The 23,712-nt window shown below is 35.8% G+C and overlaps 2 pseudogenes; both read left to right on the forward strand.

Annotated features, from left to right (window-relative positions):
• The first annotated feature begins 11,301 nt into the window (after nucleotides 1–11,301).
• Nucleotides 11,302–11,401, forward strand: LOC127234778 (uncharacterized; annotated as a pseudogene).
• A 9,943-nt stretch (nucleotides 11,402–21,344) lies between these two features.
• On the forward strand, nucleotides 21,345–23,500 carry LOC127234540 (nucleolin-like; annotated as a pseudogene).
• The last annotated feature ends 212 nt before the right edge of the window (nucleotides 23,501–23,712 follow it).

The raw sequence follows: 23,712 nt of genomic DNA on the forward strand, positions 1-23,712 counted from the left end.
GCAATTACACTACACCTGAGTCAAAGAAGAAATAAAGAAAGAAATTAAGGACTTTCTAATATTCAAAGGGAATGAGGACACAACATACTCAAACTTATGGGACACCTTGAAAGCAGTGTTTCAAAGGAATTCATTGCACTAAGTTCCCATATGAAGAAAACAGAGGATAGTCGCATAAAAGAATTACAGCACAACTGAAAGCCTTAGAACAAAAAGAAGCAAACTCACCCCGGAGGAGTAGATGCCAGGAAATAATCAACTTGAGGGCTGAAATCAACAAAATAGAAACCAGGAAAACAATACAAAAATCAATGCAACAAGGAGTTGTTTTTTTGAGAAAATCAACAAGATAGACAAACCTTTATCCAAATTAACGAAAAAGCAGAGAGAGAACATGCAAATTAACAAAATCAGAAAGGAACAGGGGAACATAACAACAGACATAAAGGAATTCCAGACAATTTTCAGGTCATTCTTTGCAAAACCTGTATTCCACAAAAATTGAAAATTCAAAGGAAATGGACAAATTTCTGGATAACTATCCCTTACCAAAATTAAATAAAAAACAGACAAATTAAATAGACCTCTAACTCACATTGAAATAGAAATAGTCATCAATAGCCTTCCAATCAAAAACGTCCAGGGCCAAATGGCTTCAGTGCATAATTCTACCATAAATTCAAGGTAGAACTAATACCACTACTTCTCAAATTGTTTCACACAATAGAAACAAAAGGTTCATTAAGAAACTCTTTCTACAAGGCTACAATAACTTTGCTACCCAAGCCTCACAAAGACACAACTAAGAAAGAAAACTACAGACCAATATCCCTGATGAACATCGATGCAAAAATACTTAATAAAATACTTGGAAACTGAATCCAAGAATACATCAGAGAAATTATCCACCATGACAAAGTAGGTTTCATCCCTGGATTGCAGGAATGGTTCAACATAGGAAAATCTATCAACATGATCCATCATATCAACAAACTGAAGAAGAAAAACCACATTATCATTTCCCAATATGTTGAAAAAGCCTTTCAAAATATTCTACACACTTTCATGATAAAGGTCTTGGAGAGGTCAGGGATAACAGGAAAATACCGAAACATAATTAGAGCAATATACAGCAAACCAACTGCCCACATCAACCTTAATGGAGAGAAGCTTAAGATGATTCCTCTAAAATCAGGAACAAGACAATGCTGCCCTCTCTCTCTCCATATCTCTTCAATATTGTATTTTAAATTCTAGCTGAAGCTATAAGACAACAAAAAGATATCAAAAAAAAAAAAAAAAAAAAAAAAAGAGGTCAACTGGATCCAAATTGGAAAGGAAGAAGTCAAACTCTATTTGCAGATGATATGTTTACATAAAACCATTTTTCTTATGCATCAAAATCATAGTTATAAATCTCTAACATTGGTATAAGTTTCAAATGAAAATATTCCAGAAGAATGACAGTAATATTGCTGTTCTTCTGTTGCAGAGGAAAAGGAAGAGGAAGAGGAGGGTGAAGGTAAAGCAGAGAGAGATGAGGAGGAGGAAGAGGAAGAGATGTGGTGTGGCCCAAGAATCCTAATTTGAAAACTCCAGTGACAACGATTGTTAGCCTTATTCTGTAAATTTAATTAACAAATGACTATAAATTAATTGGGAACATGCATCCATGGGGACTTATCTACTAAGAGGGTATTACATGGCTTTGGGGAAAGACAAATTATAAAGTAAACTGCTTGAGGATAAAGGGACTGTTTTGAGGAAAAATGAGACCCTTGCCTATTTATCACCCTAAACCATTTTACAGAATCAATATTAGTTGTGGTACTCAAATCATTTACATCACATTAAGTGTAAATGTGAGATAATATTTGTTTAATTTAATGGTACTGAAGAATTTATTAGAATATATACATCAGAACAAAGTCACTCAATCAAAATATTGTTAAAAGAAATGGTAAACTAAACTGCATTAACAGAAAAAAATTATATATGCAACAAAAGATCCTGTAAGCAAAGTGAAAAGACAAATTGGGCACAGGATTAAATAACATGTACAGTAAATGGAATTGAAAAGAATTAGCAAAAAAAAAAATATCAAAGTAGTAAGACCTGTCTCTTATAAACTCTGAGTTAATTATAACAGGCTATCAGAATTTGATCAATGCCTTAAATATGGGTCAATCTTATTTGATAAGTAAATTCAAAACCTATAGAAAACATAAGTGAATACATGCAATTATGTAACACAAACAGTTTGAAGTTAGGGCTTAGAAAATAATGACTTATTGTCTACTTTTCCTTCTTGGAGATCCATAGATCACATAAAATAATTCTTGAAGAAAATTAAAAATTAAAAAGAATAAAACAAGAGCATAAAGATGGTTGTGCTAAAGCAAGAAATAAAAGTAAATATGAAAGGAAATGTTCTTTTAAATCGATGTTTTCCTCTAATAGAGTACTTTAGGCATCAGTTTTACTATGCACTATTGTAAAGTACCCTTGTTTTTGATGTCTCAAGAATTTTGCCTACTTTCCAACTTCCTCTTTTACAAATTACTCATAAGTATATAAACATAACTTTAAATGAACTCCAATGAATACAAATTTAATACTTGTGTAATTATAAGTACATTGTTTACCATTCACAAATAACATCCATAAGAGTAAAGATTAAATAGCATTTACTAGAAGATACCTTGCTCCTTCAATGATTAGGCTAATATCATATCCAAACACAAGCAGTAATACATCATATATAGATGAGCAATGTAGCAACTGCCAATACCAATTTTCTATTTGGTTCCTTTACCATATCATCTAAAACAGCAGTAGAAATACACACACACACACACACACACAGGAAATTGAAGAAGTAGTGAAAGAGGAAGGAAATTGTGGCAGCTCATTTTGGCAGGAAGTTAACTACATCTGGAGTTAACTAAAACTCCAGAGGCTAGGAACACCTGAGGAAGACTGTTTTTAATTAAACGATTTGAAGTGGGAAGAACTACTTTTAGTCTGTACCTTTTGAGATGGGAAGATACAGCTTTAATATCAGCCATAACTTCTGCTGGCAACCTATATAATTCACATGGGAGTAGGAACATTGCTCTCTCTCTTGCTCTGTCCAGCAAGTCCTTTACTTCACTGACACACTGGCATTACATTCTACTTCTTGGGATACCAACATATACCAATGACCAACAGAAACATCAGCCTTGTGGAGTGGTCAATTACTGGATTTTTGGACTTTCTGTTAGTTGACAACCATTGTTGGACTAGCAGAACCATATTCTGTAAGCAATTATAACACATTCACACACAAATCCCTATATAGAAATTCTATTAGCCCCTTTCATCTTGAGAACCCTGATGAATACAGTGAGAGAGAGAGAGAGAGAGAGAGAGAGAGAGAGAGAGAGAGAGAGAGAGAGGAGAAGAAATAGCAGAAACTACAGAACAGAGAAAATAGCAAGAATCAAGAAAAAATAACACAGAAAGCAAAAGAAGAATGAGGAGGAGGCAGCTCTGGATAGTCACATGACTGGTTATTCTCATCTGGGGCTATTTTTGATGCCATAAAATACAGGAGGTGTTGTCTGCTAGGGGCAGGGCAGAGATGATCTCTCAATTTTATTGGCATAGGTTATCCCATTAGTTCACCACTTGTCTTTTTTTTCATGGAGCATCTTATTTCAGTCCTAAGCATGTGCAGCCATAGAAAGGCATAAGATAGTAAACAGGGTATTTTTTTTTTAGAAGTTCATTAAGAGGACAATTTACTTAATTGTGCACAAAGAACAACTGAGTCCAGGCTTGATGAACAAAACTTCTCTAGCTGTAAAACATATTTTAGGGTGACTTTCTCTACAAATTGGCAATTATTAAGGAGTGATAGGGAGCTTAGTTTTTACCATGAATTTCATCAGGGAAAACATACATGAGGCTGGATGTGGATGAGAGTATTGTTTTGGAAGGAAAAGTGGTGTCACTCATTGCTAAGTGTTGCCTTAACTTGTGTACCATAGTATTGTTTTGATTTCTGATTTTCACTTTTGTCTATAAATATCTCACTATTCAATAAGCAGTGATTTAAAACACTTATATTTTTAAACAGGAAATAAAACCCTAAGTTGTCTTTTCATGTTCCTGTTTACTCTTTAAGACACATTGTCATAGCTGTGAACACAACAGGCTCTAATGAAGAATGCAATTTTAAACTCTATTAATGTAATGAGAGTAAACACTGATAGTGGGTTTAATTATACCAGTGTCTCCCATCGAAATCCTGAAAACCGCCACCAGTGTCTTACCTTCATAAATATATTGCCCATCTCCCTTCATTTCATCATATTTAAACTTTTTGTGAGCCCAGTTGAAAATATGGGACACACAAACCAAACAAATGATTTTGGTTTTGGAGCTGTGACTGATATAAACTGTAGGAGCTCTTTGGTATAATTAACTATACTAATTACTTATGTATATTACTGATGTATCTTCTTGTTAAAAGCAGCCAATTATTTATTTAGTCATTTACCTATTCATAATAAGGCAGCAATTGTTGATGGCTATAAATATGCAAACTTGACCTTTCCTTACATATTTCACTTTGCATCAGATTTATGAATTGAAAAATAGATCCTCAAGATTGAGATCGTGTTTCCATCACTGGACACTTAAGCAATCAGATAATAGAAACTACCTTATTTTAAATTGTTATTAATAAAGTCCAGCAATATTTCCAATAGTAATTATAATTATCATAAAAATCTAAAAAAAATCTTGCTGTCTCCCAAGCTTTCTATATTAACCTTATCTATTTATTATTCATAGCATTCATTTACACAAAACACTGAAACAGATTCTCTGAGCTGTAAATATAATTTAAGTACTAGAAAAGCTATTCTTTCTTCACATGGTGATGTTTTATTTGGGGGAACAGACATATTTTCTTTTAATAAGTGAGAAACTGGAGCCCCATCCCAGGAACCCTGGGTGCTGGGACTTACCTTTCTTTCCATGGGTCAAGGTAGATGTATGAAGGATACAAATTTTTATGATCACTGGTACTACTTTATTAGATTATTGATTTCTGGATGAAAACAAAAGTTTTATGTGGGACTGTGATTTGACTGGAAATTAGTCATCATATATAATTATGGTGCCTGATCAGGTTCATAAAATACTCTCTTGCTAAGACATAGGGAATCAAAGAGTTTCATTAGGTGAATGTGGTAAATGCAGGTAGGAACAAGCATACTTCCTCTAATCTCAATTATTTCTTAAAATATCACAAAATCTTCCAGGTGTAAGGGACATACCTGTATCCCCAGGACCTATACATTGAAGAAAGATGTTGTTAACGTCAGGGAATTTGGAGGATATCTATCAAGACTGATGTAAAAAAAATTTAAAGAATTTTGTACCTTAATCCAATATTGACACTGTATGTTGGAATGAGTCGCTTCCTTTTTGCCATTTTTAGGTTTTCCTGTAAAATATAATAAATAATAGTGTAGAGAAACAGGCAGTCTCATTTCAAATTTATGAAATATAAGCCTTAGATGTTTAGAAATGAAGAGACTAAACAACCACACAGATATAGCCAGACTTTAAAAAGCCCCAGGAAGGACAGGAGAATGATCATTCTTAATACTGTATCAGGATTAATGAGTGATGTAAATACACATGCATGCATTCACATGCACGCACGCACACACACACACACACACACACACACACACACACACAAACACACACCATAAAATAAATTTGAAACAAAGCCTGTTATATCTGAAAATGCTTTTGGCAAAGGAGAAGCAAAATCAGGCACCCCAGCAAAAATTAAACTTAAGCATCATTTTCTTTCAAACTATATTTTATAGAAATTAGGTAAGGCAATTAAAATGTACACACATTCTATTTTAATGATGTTAATTCATTTCCTAAGAAGTTTACACATTTAGCATTCTATGATTTGAATCCTATTAAAAAATATATTAAACTAAAATAAAATATTCCAGGAATAATTTTGGTGACAGAAGAATATTTTAGACATAGCTAATTGAAAGCACAAATCATAGTCCCACTTAAAGCTACATTAAAGATGACAACATTGCTAATTAAACAAAGAATGGCTCTGAAATTCCTAGATTATCATTCTCCAAGATGCAATGTTGCAGTTAGAGGAATGTTAAATTCTTATGAGAATACGTTGAAGGAGTGTCCCCTCGTGGTGACACACTCTTCATGAAAAATTATTGGAAGTAAAAGAACGATGATGGCCAAGTCGTTAAGTTTGGGCCTTATTACTCTGATCACTTAATAGCTAGTATATTTTCACCATATCTTTTCAAAATGATCCTGAATATGATACACTTTACATAATAGTAGTCACTTCTTAATGAGATTTCAAAACCTAATCTCTACCTGTAAAACTTATTCTCTCTCTCTCTTTGTCTTTCTTACTTTCTCAGATATTCATACATATATGAGTACACTATTTTAGATATATATATGCATATATATATATATATGAAATTGAGATGTTATGATTTATTTATAAATGAATGGAACGATATTATATTTCCTTTCCCATAATTTGCCTGATATTCACTTTTATTTACTTAGTAAATATTTGCTGTTGAAATATTTTCTAATGCATTTTCTTTCACTTTTAATTAGACAAATTTTAACCCATAGTATTATTCTTAATCTTAAATGATTTAATATTATAAAGTGTGAAGTTTGCTCATGTTTAATTCTGTCTCATATTTATTTATATTCAAATTACATAGATTTGATAAACAGGTTCAAAATAGGATGCTATGCTGTACCCACAATATTGTCTTCCCTATTGGTAATATCATCTTTGGGGATAAGAAAATACAGTGTCTGGAGAAAATATTCCTTTAGAAAAAATTATGAATAAATAATTTGTTTATTTGTAATTTTATTCTGTGATTTTAATGTTGCTATAGTGATGGACTGCGTAAGTTCTACAGAGACTACAATATTTTTTGCCTTAATTATTTATTGAGCTCAGTCCTGTCTCAATCATTCTTCATTGATAGATTTTAATCGATAGGCCATTGAAATGAGAGATTCTAAAATGAGTTCAAATATACATTTGTACACCATGTAAATAAAATTCCTTCATGGTCCTCTGTTCAGATGAGTACTCATTCCTTCTGGGGGGGGGGTTGAAGTAAAAAGTAGTTCCAGCATATCTGTTGTAGTAACCAATTTTGGAAACATTCAGGATAGATACCAATTGAAAGAAAACATTGTGGTGGAGGAGAAAAAAATCTGTAATATAAATTCTACATTCTAATATAAATTTTACCATGGACCAGAAATAAACTGACTTTTTTAAAATTTATAATTCCAAAGCTAGGGGAAATTATTATACCTCCTATTACACTTCCAGATAGAATAAGGAAAAGTCCAAAACATCTTACTTTAAAATTTATAATTCTCATGCACCCAAGTTTCAGGAACCTTTGCAGAGTTGGTGCAGAAAGATTGCAAGAGCCAAAATTTGGGTCTCCTATAAATGTCAAATAAGTTGTCTTCAGGCAATCTCATCATCATTGTTGCTTGTACAGGATCTGAAAAGGTGATGACACCAATAGACATATTAACATTGCATCAGGTAAGCTGGAGGCCTCGGTCCTAGAAAACACACTACAGACAACTGAGTTATACTGAGAATGGGAGAAATAGTATTCCACAGAAAACAGAACAGCAATTGGTTCTCTGAACCAAGTGGTCAGGAATGAAAAATACATGCATATTTGTAACATTATATAAATTTAGAAAGTTTTGTCTATATATTTAAGAACACACATATTTATATAAAGCAACAATTATAATAAAGGAAGCCACTAATTTTAATGAAAGCAAATGGGAGGGGTTTTATGGAGGAAAAGATGAGTATTGATGTAATTATATTCTACAAAAATTATATGTACATATATATGTATATATATACACACACACATATATATATGTATATATATAGTATTTCATATACTATATTCTAATCAGAGTTTCTCCTCCCTCAACTCCTCCCACATCCCACATCCTCCCCAACTCCATACCGTTTCTTTTTTGTCTCCTTAGAAAGCAATCAGCTGAATAAAGAAAAGATATTTTTTTAAAGGAAGGAACATCAGAAATATAAATTCACACACAGAGAAAAAAAGCAAACAAAAATCTCATGAAGTCTTAAAATCAGAAATCATAATACACAAGGAAAATATCAGTAGAACAAAATATTTCCAAACTTAAATTAAAAAAAATGTCTACAAACTTACCACTGTGTGTGTGTGTGTGTGTGTGTGTATGTTGACAATCTACACCTGTTTATAGAACCTACCCTGAAACATGGTGGAACATATGCACAATATGACTCAAATGGAGAAAAACTACTTTTTTTTTTTTTGCAAGCAAATTTCAGTTGAAGACAGATGTTTGATTAGGATGATGGTCCCTGCTCACTTCCCACTCCCATTTTCCCCTTATAGCCCATCTATAATGCTAGCAATTCAAAAATGAAACATCACAAGATATTCAAAATATTAAAGCACAGGAAATTGCAGGGCAAGTGAAAAGAAAGTCTGTGCTGTAGATGTTCCTGCACAATCCCCTCATTTTATGTGTTATGGCATTTGCCTATTATATGTGGCAACTCAATCAAAAGAACAGGTAGGATTGGAGAAAAAGTACAAGTCTCCAAGCACATTCCTTAAACCAAGCCAATGACTAGATTTATTCAACTCACTTCCAAGCTAATATAAAGCAAGAAAAATGACTTTTTAAATTTAGTTATTAAATTTATCTTTTATAATTTATCTAAATATGTGTGTATTTCTGTAAATGTATGTTCTACTGCTGGATATGTGAGAATGTTCATGGATCCAGGAGGGTGGTGGATACCCTGAAACTGGATGTACAGGAACTTTCCCATGCCATGTGAGTGTGAGGAACTGAAATTTGGTGCTCTGAAAGTGCATAACATATTCTTAGCTTTTTCATCTGTCTAGCCCCTGAATTTTTTGTGGTTTTTTTGTTTTATTTATTTTTCTATTTACTAATTTAATAACATTGTTTCTTCCTTCCCTTTCTTTTCTCTTAAGGCCTGGGATATACCCCTCTCCTAGAAAACCAATTGGTATAGCTGTTTTTAAATGGTTATTTACAAATATATACTTAAAATTTTTAGTTTGTAGAAATCAGGATTTATAATAATGTGTGTACACATCTTTAAATCACACTGTATTCTCTCATTTTGCATCAAAATGCTTTAGATAACTTACTTTCAAAGATGTAGAGGTTTCTGTGGGTCATATACCAGGACTTTGTAAAGGTTTGGCAACTACATCAGCCTAGATTAAGTATACGTCAACTTTAGTGCGTGCTACCTAAAGAGATCCAAATAGGAGACCTCATTTTTTTTTTTTGAAGGAAAAGCTGAGTCTGATTCTTTAAGACAGAGACCAGCCTGACTCAAACCACTATGAGTTCTCACCACATTGTGTGTGTGTGTGTGTGTGTGTGTGACATCATATTCTCCTTCTATCATTCTTTGCTATATTCCCAAGAGACAGGTTGTATCCCTGAATTTGGAGTTGTACTGGTCTCTAAAAATCTTCAAAGATTTCCTCTGTGTCCATTGTTATGTTCCCCTTTTCGTTTCTGATTTTGTTAATTTGCATGTTCTCTCTCTGCTTTTTTGTTAATTTGGATAAAGGTTTGTCTATCTCTTTGATTTTCTCAAAATCCAACTCTTTGTTGCATTGATTTTTTTGTATTGTTTTCCTGGTTTCTTTTTGTTGATTTCAGCCTTCAAGTTGATTATTTCCTGGCATCTACTCTTATGGGGTGAGTTTGCTTCTCTCTGTTCTAAGGCTTTCAGTTGTGCTGTTAATTCTCTTATGTTTTCTTCATATGGACACTTAGTGCAATGAACTTCCTTCATAGCACTGCTTCCAAGGCCCCCTGAATATGGGTCTCAGCCAGAAGGACTGAGCAGTCTAAGGGACCTCAGACAGTGGAGCCAGGATATATCCCTGGTGCACAAAAGACCTTGCAAACACATCCCCTATGGATGGATAACTGCCTTAACCTAGAGCCAGGAGAGTAGCCTTAGTCCCTACTTCACATGACCTGTCATATCTACATGACCCCAACTGGATGGCATTCCCCTACATATGGAATTGGGGTGGGGGGATGGGAGGGGAGGGTGGTTAGAGTGCATGTGAGAGGGCAGAGAGAATAAAAGGGAGGGGAGGAGGGAAGAAGGAAGGGAGGGGGGAGAGGGAACTGGGATCGACATGTAAAATATTAAATTAAATAAAAAAATGCTTTGACTCCAAATTTAAGTTCAAGGACAAGTTACTTGGGAAAAGGATTTCTAGTTTTGTTTCCACAGAAAATGAAAAGATGTGGATTCCCTCCAGACTAATGTGGTTTGATCAAGCCAGATAGCCTGAAACAGAGTACCAGGTGATCCTACATTCAAAACAGCTGGACAAAACAGCCTTGCAGATTACAGCCAGGATTTCTGCATCTTCTTCGAATCCCTCATGACAGCGCCCCTTACCAGTATGAAGTAGTTTGGAAAGAATGACGCCCAAATTCCCAAATATTGTCTAGAAATGTTTGTTTTCATTTAAATGGACTTGGTTATATAAAATAAATAAATAAATAAAATACTCTATATTAAAAAAAAGAAAAAAGAAAAAAAAAATAAGCTCCATAGACCATCTTGTCTCTGGCACCTGTGGCGTTTGGGTAACAAGAGAATATTGTGGCACATGGAGGGCATATGGTGACACATGGTTTTTATGTCAGTTATGAAAATTTGAAATCAGATACGCACACACACACACACACACACACACACACACACACACACACGGTAGACAAATAGAAAGGTAGTTTTGTAGGTGGGTGGGTAAGAGCAATGATGGATGGATGGATGGACAATCTCCAAAACCCTATTACCTTCCTCTCAGGATAATGTTACCTTCCAAATCTCCATACTTGACAAAACTTTCAGAGTATTAATTTGTGGGCAACACATTTAAATCATATCTGGATTATGCAAAACGATAGGTGACTATTACCTTCTAAATAAATCTTTACTTCTAGTAATGATGATGAAGAAATTATTTCATTTTTTCTGGACTTGAGCACCACTTTTTTTAAGTGTACACAGTATGAACAATAAGACTGTATTCTTAGGAATTTCCTCCAATATTCTGTCCTTAAGGGAAGCCATTTTGTGCTCACTTCATCAGCCTATACACTAAAATTGGAATGATATAGAGAAGATTAACATGCCTCTGTGTAAGGATGACACACAAATACATGAAGTATTCCTTTAAAAAGAGGGAAGCCATTTTATATTTATGCTTTAGGATTCAGATTAAATATAAAAAGTGCTGTACTGGTGGAGATGATTCAAACAAATCCTGAAACGGCCAACCCCACAAAAAGAGACAAAGGGATAGCAATGTCAAATCAGTAGAGTGTTTAGAAATCCACTGTTATTTGCCGAAATTGTCATTTCACCAAGTTTACATTACTGACCCTCAGTACATGGAGCAAAATAGTATGCAATATGCTAGCTAAATCTGCCATCACTAGAATGCATTTGACTTTGTGTCACTTTTGTTGATGATGAGAGGAAATGCCAATTATAATAATCAAACCAGAATTTCTGGAAACAGTACTGAATAAAATGTTACCTCCCAGGGTGAATAGGATGTTCTTGAACTTAGAAAATGGGTATGCTTAGAATATTGAATATTGACAAGAAAAATTCTGATTTATAATTCAATTTGATATTTATTTCCCTGACCATTTAATAATGATAGATAAATTTGTTTTATAGTCTCTTAACTTTCTCACAAATTCAACATAATGTCAATATATTTACCTCATTAAATTAGAGCCAGGATATACTGGCTACTAAACATATAGATTAATACAACTTTTACACTCAGAGGAGAAAGAGAAAAATAGAACTCATATACCAGCTCTTTTAAGTAAGGTTAAATATCTTATTTTGAGTTTACTATAATAGGGAGCAAGAGTTGGCAAAATTATAGATCAGTATTCTTCCAAGTGTTTTAATCAACATTCTAACCAAAGAGAGTTGATTTGAAGGCTTTATAGAAATTCAACTCCAGTGTTAGATAATGACCAAATTTATCATGCATATATAATGAGAACCATTAGGATATTTAAATTATAAGAGATTGAATGAATGAGGGCTGACCTAACAACTGAAGTATATGTTTTCAATATTGTGAACTTATTGCAAACATTATATGCTTATTGTGTTTCTTTATAGGATTTAAATACTTCAACAACATATGGAAACAAATGTCTTTTTTTCTTATTATTTTATATTTATTTTTTCTTATTTTACATATCGATCTCAGTTCCCTCTCCTTCTGTCTGCCCCTGACAACCCCTCCCAACCCATAACCCCTGCTACTCCACAGGGAGGGTGATGCCTTCCAGGAGGGATCATGGAAATCTTTCAAATCATTAGGAGTAGGGCTAGGTTCTCCCTCCTGCCTCTAGGCTAAGGGAGTATCCCTCCAAGAGAAATGTGCTCCCAAAGTCAGTGATCTCATAGACTTCTCAGACCTTCTGAAACCCATGTTCATAAGGTGTGAGTTGGTACAATGTTGGTTTCCCAGATATCAGTCTGGGAGTCCATAAGCTCCCCCTTGTTTAGCTCAGCTGTCTCTGTGGGTTTCTGTATCCTGGTCTTGACCCCTTTTCTTATCACTTCTCCTTCTCTGTAACCGGATTCCAGGAGTTCAGCTCACTGTTTAGCTCTGGGTGTCTGGTTCTGTTTCCATCAGCTACTAGATGAGGACTCTGTAATGGCATATCAGATAGTTATCAATTTCATTATTAGGGAAGGGCATTTAAGGTAGCCTTTCCACTGTTGCTCAAGTTGTTAGTTGGGGTCAGTCTTGTAGGACTCTGGACATTTCTTTAGGTTCTCTTTTCTCTTCAAACCTATAATGGCTCCCCCATTATGGTATCTTTTTTCTTTTTCTTTTTTTTTTTCTTTTTTCTTTTTCTTTTTTTCTCTCTTCTAATCATCCCCCGACTCAATCTTCCTGGTCCCACATATTCTCTTCTCCTCCTTTTCTCTTTCTAACTCCCTCTCCACTCACTTTTTCCCGTCCCCTCTGACTCCCAATATGCTCAGGAGATCTTTTTCCTTTCCCCTTCTGTACAAATCTCTTAGGTTCGTCCAAATCTCTTAGGTTCGTCCTCGTATACTCGTTTCTCTGGCAGTGTGAATTATAGGCTGGTGATCCTTTGATCAATGACTAAATTCCATTTACGAGTGAGTACATACCATGTTCCTTTTTTTGTGACTGGATTATCTCACTCATGATGGTTTCTTCAAGTTCCATCTATTTGCCTCAACTTTCAAAATTCCTCTTTTTGTTTTGTTTTCTGCTGTGTAGTATTCCATTGTGTAAATATACCAAATTCATTTTTTCAGTTGAGGGGCATCTATGTTGCTTCCAGATTCTTGTTATTACATATAATACTGCTATGAACATAGTTGAACAGAAGTCTTTCTTGCGTGGATGTGGATCATTTGAGTATATGCCTAAGAGTGGAATTGATTAATCCTGTGGTAGACTGATTCCCCTTTTCCTGAGGATCTTCCGTACTGATCTGCAATACGTCTGCACAAGTTTGTGCTCCCACCAGCAATGGAGGAGTGTTCACCTTTCTCCACATCTTCTCCAGCATAAGTTGTCATTGGTGTTTCTAATTTTATCCATTCTGACAAGAGTAAGATGGTATCTCAGAGTTCTTTTGATTTGCAAGAAATAAATGTCTTACAAAAGAATTGTTTCTACAACATCTAACATTATCTCATATTTTATGCTATAATGTCCTATATATCTCATGTTTTATGATATGATGTAATTTGTTACCTAAGGAGTTCACAATATTTTTTAAAAGAAAATAACCACACATAATTCTTAGAAACATTGAACAAATTAATGTGTACATGTGAAGAAATTATTGAGTAGTGTAGAAAACAGTAACTGCTTAATAAAATTACATCATTGCATGTTTCTATTCATATTTTCTAATAGGCACTATACTGCCTAATAAGAATTAGTATTCATGAGGTTTAAGTATTCTTATATTGTGTGTTTATGTGCGCAAACACACACATGCACTAACATGCATGCCCTCTCTCTATATAGATGTATATGTGTCCGTAGTTTAATTACAAGTGTAAGAGCAATTGAAGCAACACAATGAGCATGGTTGGCATTTAGTAATAGATTGGGTTTGGTATAAGGCTTAGATTTTGAACAAAATTAAGTCAAATGAGCAACAACTATGAAAATGTAGTAGAGCCATGGAATGAATTATATAAGGAAAATGGAGCCAGATCAGTGATCCAATGAAATGTTAAATAGATTAAAGTCAGGGCAAGGATAAGCAAACAAAATAAAAGCTAGTCTAAGCCCTTCCTTAGATGACTTCGCAAAGAAAAAAATGTTGGATTGTGTTCTAGGTAATGATTTTTGGATTCGGTACCCATAAAAGTATGTAAGGAATTGAACTCGGAAAATTGAAAATTTATCTAGAAAATGGATGTGAAAATAAAAAGGCCAAGATCATTCTTGCAACTGACAATGTCCTTCCAGTTCGTCTCCCATTAAAAAAATCAAGAAAAGTATTCTTAAGCTCCTGGCTCTTACCTATGTCCTGTCTTCAGCAAGGGACTGCCACTAGGAGGTTCAATAATATTAGAGTGGTTTTCTTCACTTGACTGAAATTTTAGCGAGATCACCAAGATTTGGGCAAGCAAGTTCCTAAATTTTGAAGCAGTGATGGAAGTCCACAATAAATCCTGTGGGTATAGTTTTATGACTTTATTGATCTGCATCTTTGCAGGAAAAAAAGTAATTGTAGCATACACTGGAGAGTGAGTTGGAGGATCAAGAGAAGTCAAACTTTCTTTTCTAGATTTCTTTAAGAAAGTAATATAATCTGTAAATGGTGAGATCTCAGACACCCTTTTTCATTTTAGAAGTACATGCTACTATTATCATTATGAGTGGGTTTTGTCAATGAAGATATATTTTAATTAAACTACTTTGGATTTAAATTTCTTGTGTGCACAGCTGTTTACAATTACATGATTATAGCTTACAAAGCTAACAATTGAAATCATATTTTTTCTATCCACAGAAAGCAGCATACTGTATAACTATGAAAATAAGCACTCACTCTGTAATAGTATGCAAACCAGAACGAGGACTATAGGCTCTTGCCATTGAGAGAACCTATGCAGAAATATTATCTCTATTATGGTCTCAGGGTTGCTTTACACCAAGCATACATTTAAATTAACAATAGGAGCATGACAGTTTAGGAGAATATAACATAAAAAAGTGTTTCCTCATTGCATTAGTATCAGACAACATGACCCATATCTATGGTGTCCATACAGAACTCCTAGGAAAATCTAATACCCAACTGAGTGGTGTACCCTGTGTACTTTGTGCTAACAAGAACCAGTGGCCTGTGCAATCAGGTGTGAATCAGTAGCTCAGGTCCAGGGTCTCATCTCAAAGAGCTGATACTAGTCTGTTTGTACACCCTGCCACTCTGATTTTCATTTACTTAATCACAAAAGAAAGATTGTCAAAAGAGACTTCAAAATTATATGACACCATACTTACATTTAATAGCAGGAATACTGTGTGAACCTGCTTTCAAATCAACTAGCATTTATTGAAAATTTCACATGTGTTACACTGTACTATTTTTAGATTTAACTAATAGAATCCTCACATCACTTTCATGTGGCAAATGTTGTGATTCCCATTCTAGATGATGAACACAAACTGAGAAAGATGATATTAGGTATCCAAGGTAGTGACAGAGTCAGAATATTCAACTGATGTAGTTGGACTTTCTTGTCAGAATTTCTTGGACTGCCAACCCCCAAATAGTGACAAAGAGACTTATTATGAGTTATGAAATCTTGGGCTTTATATTGCACATTTTTCCTAACTAGCTCTTATAACCCATTTCTATTAATCAATGTTCTCTCACATGGCTTAGTTACTTCTCCTTTTTTTTTCTATGTGTTTGACTATGACAGTGTATAGCTGGCTTCTCTCTCCAACCTAAGGTCATCCCTTGCTCCTCTCTTTCTCTAGAAGCCCTGCCTATTCTTTTCAGCTTAACTATTGGCAATGTATCATTCTATTTAATGACAGTGACATATTTTCACACATTCCACAACAAAATGACACTTAAAACTCAGCAGCAGTAGGGTCAAATGACAGGTGAGTGCTTTGTTACTATCTTCATAGTGTTGTCCCATGTATGAGTTAACTGATGTCTCTGTCATCAGAGCCATTTGAGGCACAGGGACTAGGACAGAGAAAGAGTAGATACATGATAAGTTTATCCTATCCAATCTGTTAAAATTTTGGCTCTATAAGGTGATATTTTGCTGACAATAATCTTTTTATAGTTTATTTTAGTGTCAAGTAGTTATATTATATCCGATTTTTATGCTAGTTTCATTGTCAGAACAATATAGCAGGCATTGTGTTAAAATGTTCACTGTGGATTAACAAAACAGTAAAACACAGTAACAGGAAAAAGTAGACAAGATACCAAGTTTGAGATTCATAGGACAAGAAATAGGACTCTGATCTGATTTGTTAAAGTAGAAAAAATACTATCCATAAATTATACTTTCTCTCTATTTTATTTCAAACTGCACATATAGATTGTACAAATAAATAAAATGATATTATATGGAACAATATAAATAAAATTCAGGTTATATGTATTGGACATTTCCTTCGTGGGCCCTGAGCTAAATCAGATTTCAGTTGTCCAGAGCTATAATAGCTGGAAATTAGGAGTAAAGAATTTGCATGATTGGCACTACTTTTCAACAAAATGATATAGAAGCATTAAAATACAGGATCCAGTTTTAGCCACAAGGCCAACCCTTTAGAAAATACTAAATTTTCTCCCATTTGTCTGCCTTTTGGGTAGACATGTGTTGATGGAGTGTCCCAGGATGAGCATCAGCAAGGACTCAAAACTTAGCAAAGGGTAATGATTCTCCATGTCAGAGAAGAAAAGATCAGTGACTCAGGGCATTTCACCAAATCAAATTTCTCTATGTAAGCTGATAAATTGATATGCTGATCCTGATCATTGAGCAAAGGGTATAAGATAGAGTGGGAAGAAAAATAAATCCCATGTTTCGGAGAACTGAGCTTGGAAGTTGGACATTATCGAATTCTTAGTGTGGAATGAAATCTTTTACATTATATTAATCAAATTGATTCAGTCATTTAGCCTATTTTTACTTGAAATTGAGATTTAAATTAAGTGGCATAAATACATGGGACTCTCCATAAGGGAATCCCAATGTTGTTTCTCAGTCAAACTTCTTATTGCCCTGGTATCTCATGAATGTATCATCAGTTATTTCAGGAGATTTTTTATTGTTTTTTAGGGTAAGGGTGGCAAATGCCAATACATGGGTGTAAAAGCCAGAAAGCTACTTTCTGAAGTTGATTAGCTCTCTCCTCTATGTGGATACTGCTACCCAGGGGGTGGGGTTCCAGTTTACACTGTAATGCTTGGAAGAAGCTGTCTTCATCCATTGAACCATTTTGTTATTCTTTCAGCTAGTTACTAAGCCTTAACCATTCACACATGAATTTTATGAGTTTTATAAGATTATTTATTATTTGTTTACTTACTATTATGTTGTGATTCAGTACCATATTTACAGTTATTATTAAATAAATCATCTTTGTATACATAATAGAGAGTCATTTTACTTTTATAAGAATGGTCTTATTATGGTACAATCAGGTTGATACAGTCTAGAATAATAATATATCATTTTATTTCCTAATATGTTTTTATTATCATAAGTTCTATTATTGTCATTATGAGTAGTAGTCAGAAAATATGATGAGCTTTTTTGTATGTAAAATGTATTATTGCCGTCATTCCTGCACATGTGCTTATCAATGAAAATCTCTTAAAATTCAGTCATAGAAACTCATGATAGTATGATTAATACTAACAAAAAAAGAAAATTCTTAGAAAAATCTATTCATTTGATGGCATATTCCTCCTAAGACATTCTCCAAAGAAGGCAGTTTGAGAAGTCTAGGAAACACCCATACACCTTAATAAAAAATGGTGTAGAAAAACAGAAGAGAATATCTGTTACAAAAAAAGTAGACACTTAAGAAAAAAGTAGACACTTATTTAGGAGAAGTCATTTGAATTAATCTTTCTACTCTCTATCTCTATAAAGTCCATGGGCTAAGATTTATTTTTCATAGTTGAGGTCATTACAGATAAATGACCTTTAAATGCAAGCATAGCAACATAGTTAAAAAGTTCATAGCTTGAACTGTCAGCATTAATGTAGGCTGGAGAAGTAATTTGGCAACCTCCTCCCCTTCCCCTAGATATCTTGATGAATGACCATTTCCTTTATTCTTTGCTCAGAAGTTTTATGGACCATGGAGAGTGCAAGTTCAGAGTTATTTGTAGCTGAAATTCAGCCACACTTAAATGAGTATGATAAAATACCCAAGCAAAGCATTTCCAATTACCCTAAATTCTACTTTTCATAGAATTTTGATGGTGTTTGCAAAACTATCTTTGTGTCTTCTAAGGGAGGTCAACATTTTTAATATTGAAAATTATTTTAGAAATTCATATCCATTCTGAGCTCACTTGAATTAAAGTGAAATGAATGCATGATTGCTTAATAAAACTTTTAATTTGGTGGAAGTTTCTAGATATTTATAAGATATATAAGGTTTGCTAGCTGGGAGTAAAGAGAGAAAAGTTTGATAATGACACTAATTATAGAAACACAAAACTGAGAATGAGGATGGGGAAGATTCTAGGCCTTATATTTGAAATTTCTACTTGTGATGTGAGAGATATTCAGTGACTGATTTTAAAGTTAAAATAGAATTTATCATTAATCCACATATAGTAAGTAGAACCACTGTTCTATTTAGTATTTGCACTGTTCTACTTAGTATAGTGTACTCCTAATTTTTGAGAATTCCTGCATTGTATAAATGTCTACCCAATTATACAGTAAGAGAAAGCTGTGACAAATTTGCCATTGTAAATTAAGGTTTTTATCCCAGGTTCTAGACATCATGATGGTTCAATTGATGTTTTTAGGAGAAGGAAAAAGGAAGTCTTTCTATACAGGACAATTATAGGGAATAGGATTTAAAACAACCTTCTTTTCTCTTCCCTGCCAGTCCCCTACCATTGCCACCACGTGTCTGCTACTGCTTAGAATCACTGTAGATTCCATTTCTATCAATCATTTATCATCTTCCATACAACAACAATTATTATTAATTATTTTAAATGTGCTTTCAACTACCAGGGTAGGACTAGAAGCAAAGGAATAAAAAGGAAGTACAGTAGAGTTTCCACTGAGAGGATTAACTTATTGAATGCACTAGGAAAGTATACTGGTCAGTAGTTTACCAGTATCTATTGCTGAAGCTTCACTTCAGAAATACAAAGAGGTACCTGTTTCACTACCATCTTAGAGGAAAGTAAACTGAGACATGCTTAGGGAAACAAGTGAACATTGAACCTCAGCCATCCGTATGCCTCTCAATTACCTCCTACTCCTCTCTTTTACCTCCTACTCCTTTACTTTCCCTTTTCTCGTCTCCTTACTGTTCAACCTCTTCCTCTTTCACCTCTTCTAACTTTTCTTCATTTTCCTCCTTCTCTTCTCTATTTTCCCCTCTCCTTCTCTTCTGTTCCTCAGTCTCCTGCGCATCACCATAACCACTATAATCATCATCATTGTCACATTCACCATCATCATCACCATCATCACTCTTGTCAACATCATCATTATCATCATCCTACTCCTCCTCTTTCTTTTCCTCTTCCTCTTTCTTCCTCTTCCCAGCAAAAACATGGACATTATAGAGATCTGAAACTTAAAGCACCAGAAAGATAGCCTATTTTTTTCTATTTTTTTTTTCTTTTTGGAGTCTGTCACTTAAAATCTGAAATCCTTGCTTAATGTTGCCTCAGCTTTATATCTAAAGAGTTATTAAGAAGATCACAGTTTAGCCTAGCCAGATCTACCTATTGGTGTGGAAACATCCTGAACTCAGCCTAGTCTTTGACTCCCCTTGTCTTTGACCCCCATTGCCAGGCCTCTGCTAGAGGTGAGTCTAGGACCAATTCGGATGGAATCGTCCACAGACACTTCCCTGGGAACTCCTGGATTGGCCCCGGATCTGGCTCCCCCTGTGTCCTATCTCCATCAAGAGGGCTCTTGATGCTCTGATACACACCCATCCACCCCCACCAAGAGTCTGCCCTCCTGCTACCCTGTGCCCTACCCAGCCCTCTGTCCCACCCCTCTGGTTGAGCACTGGGACAGAGTGAGGAGCCAACAATACTGCCATCTTCAGGGAACTTCCTGAAGCTGTTCTGTGCACACTAGAATCCCCACCTGCCTGGTCTCTAACACCTACCACTGGTCCTCTACTGGAGTTCCGGGTCCCTCCCAGTGATCTGCCTATCCCCAGAGCCATCCTGAGCCCCTGCAAGCTGGATCCTTGACCCCCATCACTGGGCTTTTGCTATAGAGTCCTCAGCTGGAGTGTGCAAGGCCCAGGTTAGATCCCAGGCTATCAGCACTTGAAACATCCTGAGTCCCACCCTTTGAGTTCTTTGACCCCCATCACCTGTCTTCTGCTGGAGTCTGATCTTTGACCCCATTGCTTGGACCCTGCCTGAGGAGAGTCATCCTAGAGACCTTGAACTACCCAGAGCTACAGACATCAAACCTCTAACTCAACTAAGACCACCTGGGGAGTACGAGAGAGAGACAGAGAGAGAGAGAGAGAAGAGAGAGAGAGAGAGGAAGAGAGAGAGACCACAACTACACCTACTGAAAGGAGGGATGAGAATATGGCAATACAAGAAAACACCTAACAATAGAAATACAAGCATAACACCACCAGCATCTAGGGACTCTATACCACATAGACATGAATACCTCAAAGCAGATGAAGCAGAAGAGAATGGCTTAAAAATTATCATCATAAAAATGATAGAGGACGAGATGCTAGCTGTAGCTTGCAGGCAGTCGTACGTGCTCCAGTGTCTTCAGAGGCCTTTGCTGCTGACAAGTTCGTGTGGGTTCTCCTAGGCTCTTCCGAGCTGCATACCTCACCACATGCTCTGTCGTCAGAACCCGCCACCATGGTGAAACTCGCAAAGGCCAGCAAAGCCCACAGTGATTCCAAGAAAATGGCTTCTCCCCCAAAGGAGGTGAAAGAGGATAGTGAAGATGAAGAAATGTCAGAAGATGAAGAAGATGACAGCAGTGGAGAAGAGGTGGTCATCCCTCAGAAAAAAGGAAAGAAAGCTACCACAACTCCAGCAAAGAAGGTGGTTGTTTCACAAACAAAAAAAAGTAGCAATTCACACACCAGCTAAGAAAGCTGCTGTTACCCCAGGGAAAAAGGCAGCAGCCACACCAGCCAAGAAGGCAATTACACCAGCCGAAGCAGTTGCTACACCTGGAAAGAAGGGAGCCACACAGGCAAAAGCATTGGTAGCAACCCCTGATAAAAAGGGGCAGTCACTCGAGCCAAGGGGGCTAAGAATGGTAAGAATTCCAAGAAGGAAGACAGTGATGAGGATGAAGACAATGAGGATGAAGATGACAGTGATGAGGATGAAGATGATGAGGAGGAGGAGGAGGAATTTGAGCCACCAGTAGTGAAGGGAGTGAAACCAGCAAAGGTAGCTGCTGCTGCTCCTGCCTCAGAGGATGAGGATGATGATATTGAAGAGGAAGAGGATGATGAAGAGGAGGAAGATGACTCTGAAGAAGAAGCTATGGAGATCACACCTGCCAAAGGAAAGAAAGTTCCTGCAAAAGTTGTTCCTGTGAAAGCCAAGAATGTGGCTGAAGAGGATGATGATGATGATGAAGAGGAGGATGAAGATGATGAGGATGATGATGATGAAGAAGAGGAAGATGAGGAAGAGGAAGAAGAGGGAGAGCCTGTTAAAGCAGCACCTGGAAAACGGAAGAAGGAAATGACCAAACAGAAAGAAGTTCCTGAAGCCAAGAAACAGAAAGTGGAAGGTTCAGTCAACTATACCTTTCAATCTGTTCATTGGAAACCTTAATCCAAACAAGTCTGTTGCTGAATTAAAAGTTGCCATCAGGGAACTTTTTGCTAAAAATGATCTTGTTGTTGTGGATGTCAGAAATGGTACAAATAGGAAATTTGGTTATGTGGACTTTGAGTCTGCTGAAGACCTAGAGAAGGCCTTGGAGCTTACTGGCTTAAAAGATTTTGGCAATGAAATTAAACTAGAAAAACCAAAAGGAAGAGATAGTAAAAAAGTTCAAGCTGAAAGAACACTTCTAGCAAAAAATTCTCTCTTTTAACATCACTGAGGATGAATTAAAAGAAGTGTTTGAAGATGCCTTGGAAATCAGATTGGTTAGCCAGGATGGGAAGAGTAAGGGATTGCTTATATTGAATTTAAGTCTGAAGCTGATGCAGAGAAAAACTTGGAAGAAAAGCAGGGGGCAGAAATTGATGGGCAATCTGTTTCACTTTACTATACTGGGGAGAAAGGACAAAGGCAAGAAAGAACTGGAAAGAAGTGCTCTTGGAGTGGTGAACCAAAAACTTTGGTTTTAAGTAACCTTTCCTACAGTGCAACAGAAGAAACACTTCAGGAAGTGTTTGAGAAAGCAACTTTTATCAAAGTGCCCCAGAACCAACAGGGGAAATCTTAAAGGGTATGCATTTATAGAATTTGCTTCATTTGAAGATGCTAAAGAAGCTTTAAACTCCTGTAATAAAATGGAAATTGAGGGCAAAACAATCAGGCTGGAGTTACAAGGACCCAGGGGATCACCTAATGCAAGAAGTCAGCCATCAAAAACCCTGTTTGTCAAGGGTCTATCTGAGTATACCACTGAAGAGACCTTAATAGAATCATTTGAGGGCTCGGTTTGTGGAAGAATAGTCACTGATAGGGAAACTGGGTCCTCTAAAGGGTTTGGTTTGTAGACTTCAATAGTGAGGAAGATGCCAAAGATGCCAAGGAGGCCATGGAAGATGTAGAAATTGATGGGAACAAAGTTACTTTGGACTGGGCCAAACCTAAGGGTGAAGGTGGCTTTGGTGGACGAGGTGGAGGAAGAGGTGGTTTCAGGGGATGAGGTGGTGGCAGAGGAGGAAGAGGAGGCAGATTTATTGGCAGAGGCCGGGGAGGCTTTGGACTTCGAGGAGGCTTCCCGGGTGGCCAAGGAGGATGTGGAGACTTCAAGCCACAAGGAAAGAAGATGAAGTTTGAATAATTCCTTCCCAATCTTTCCAACTTAATTTTAAACAAAGGACTCTGGGGTTTTACACTGTTATCTGTTATATGACAGAGCCTTTTAAGGACATTTCAACAGATTTTTTTTTTCTTACAAATAGTTTTTTTTTTCTTTTGCGTTGGGGGTTGTAAAAGAATGTTTATCATGTTTTTTGCTTCAGTGACTTTAGGACAAATTAATTAAAGTCCTAAACTCTGGAAAAAAAA

The sequence above is a fragment of the Phodopus roborovskii genome, unplaced genomic scaffold, assembly GCF_943737965.1.
Source record: "Phodopus roborovskii unplaced genomic scaffold, PHOROB, whole genome shotgun sequence".
NCBI lineage: Eukaryota > Metazoa > Chordata > Mammalia > Rodentia > Cricetidae > Phodopus > Phodopus roborovskii.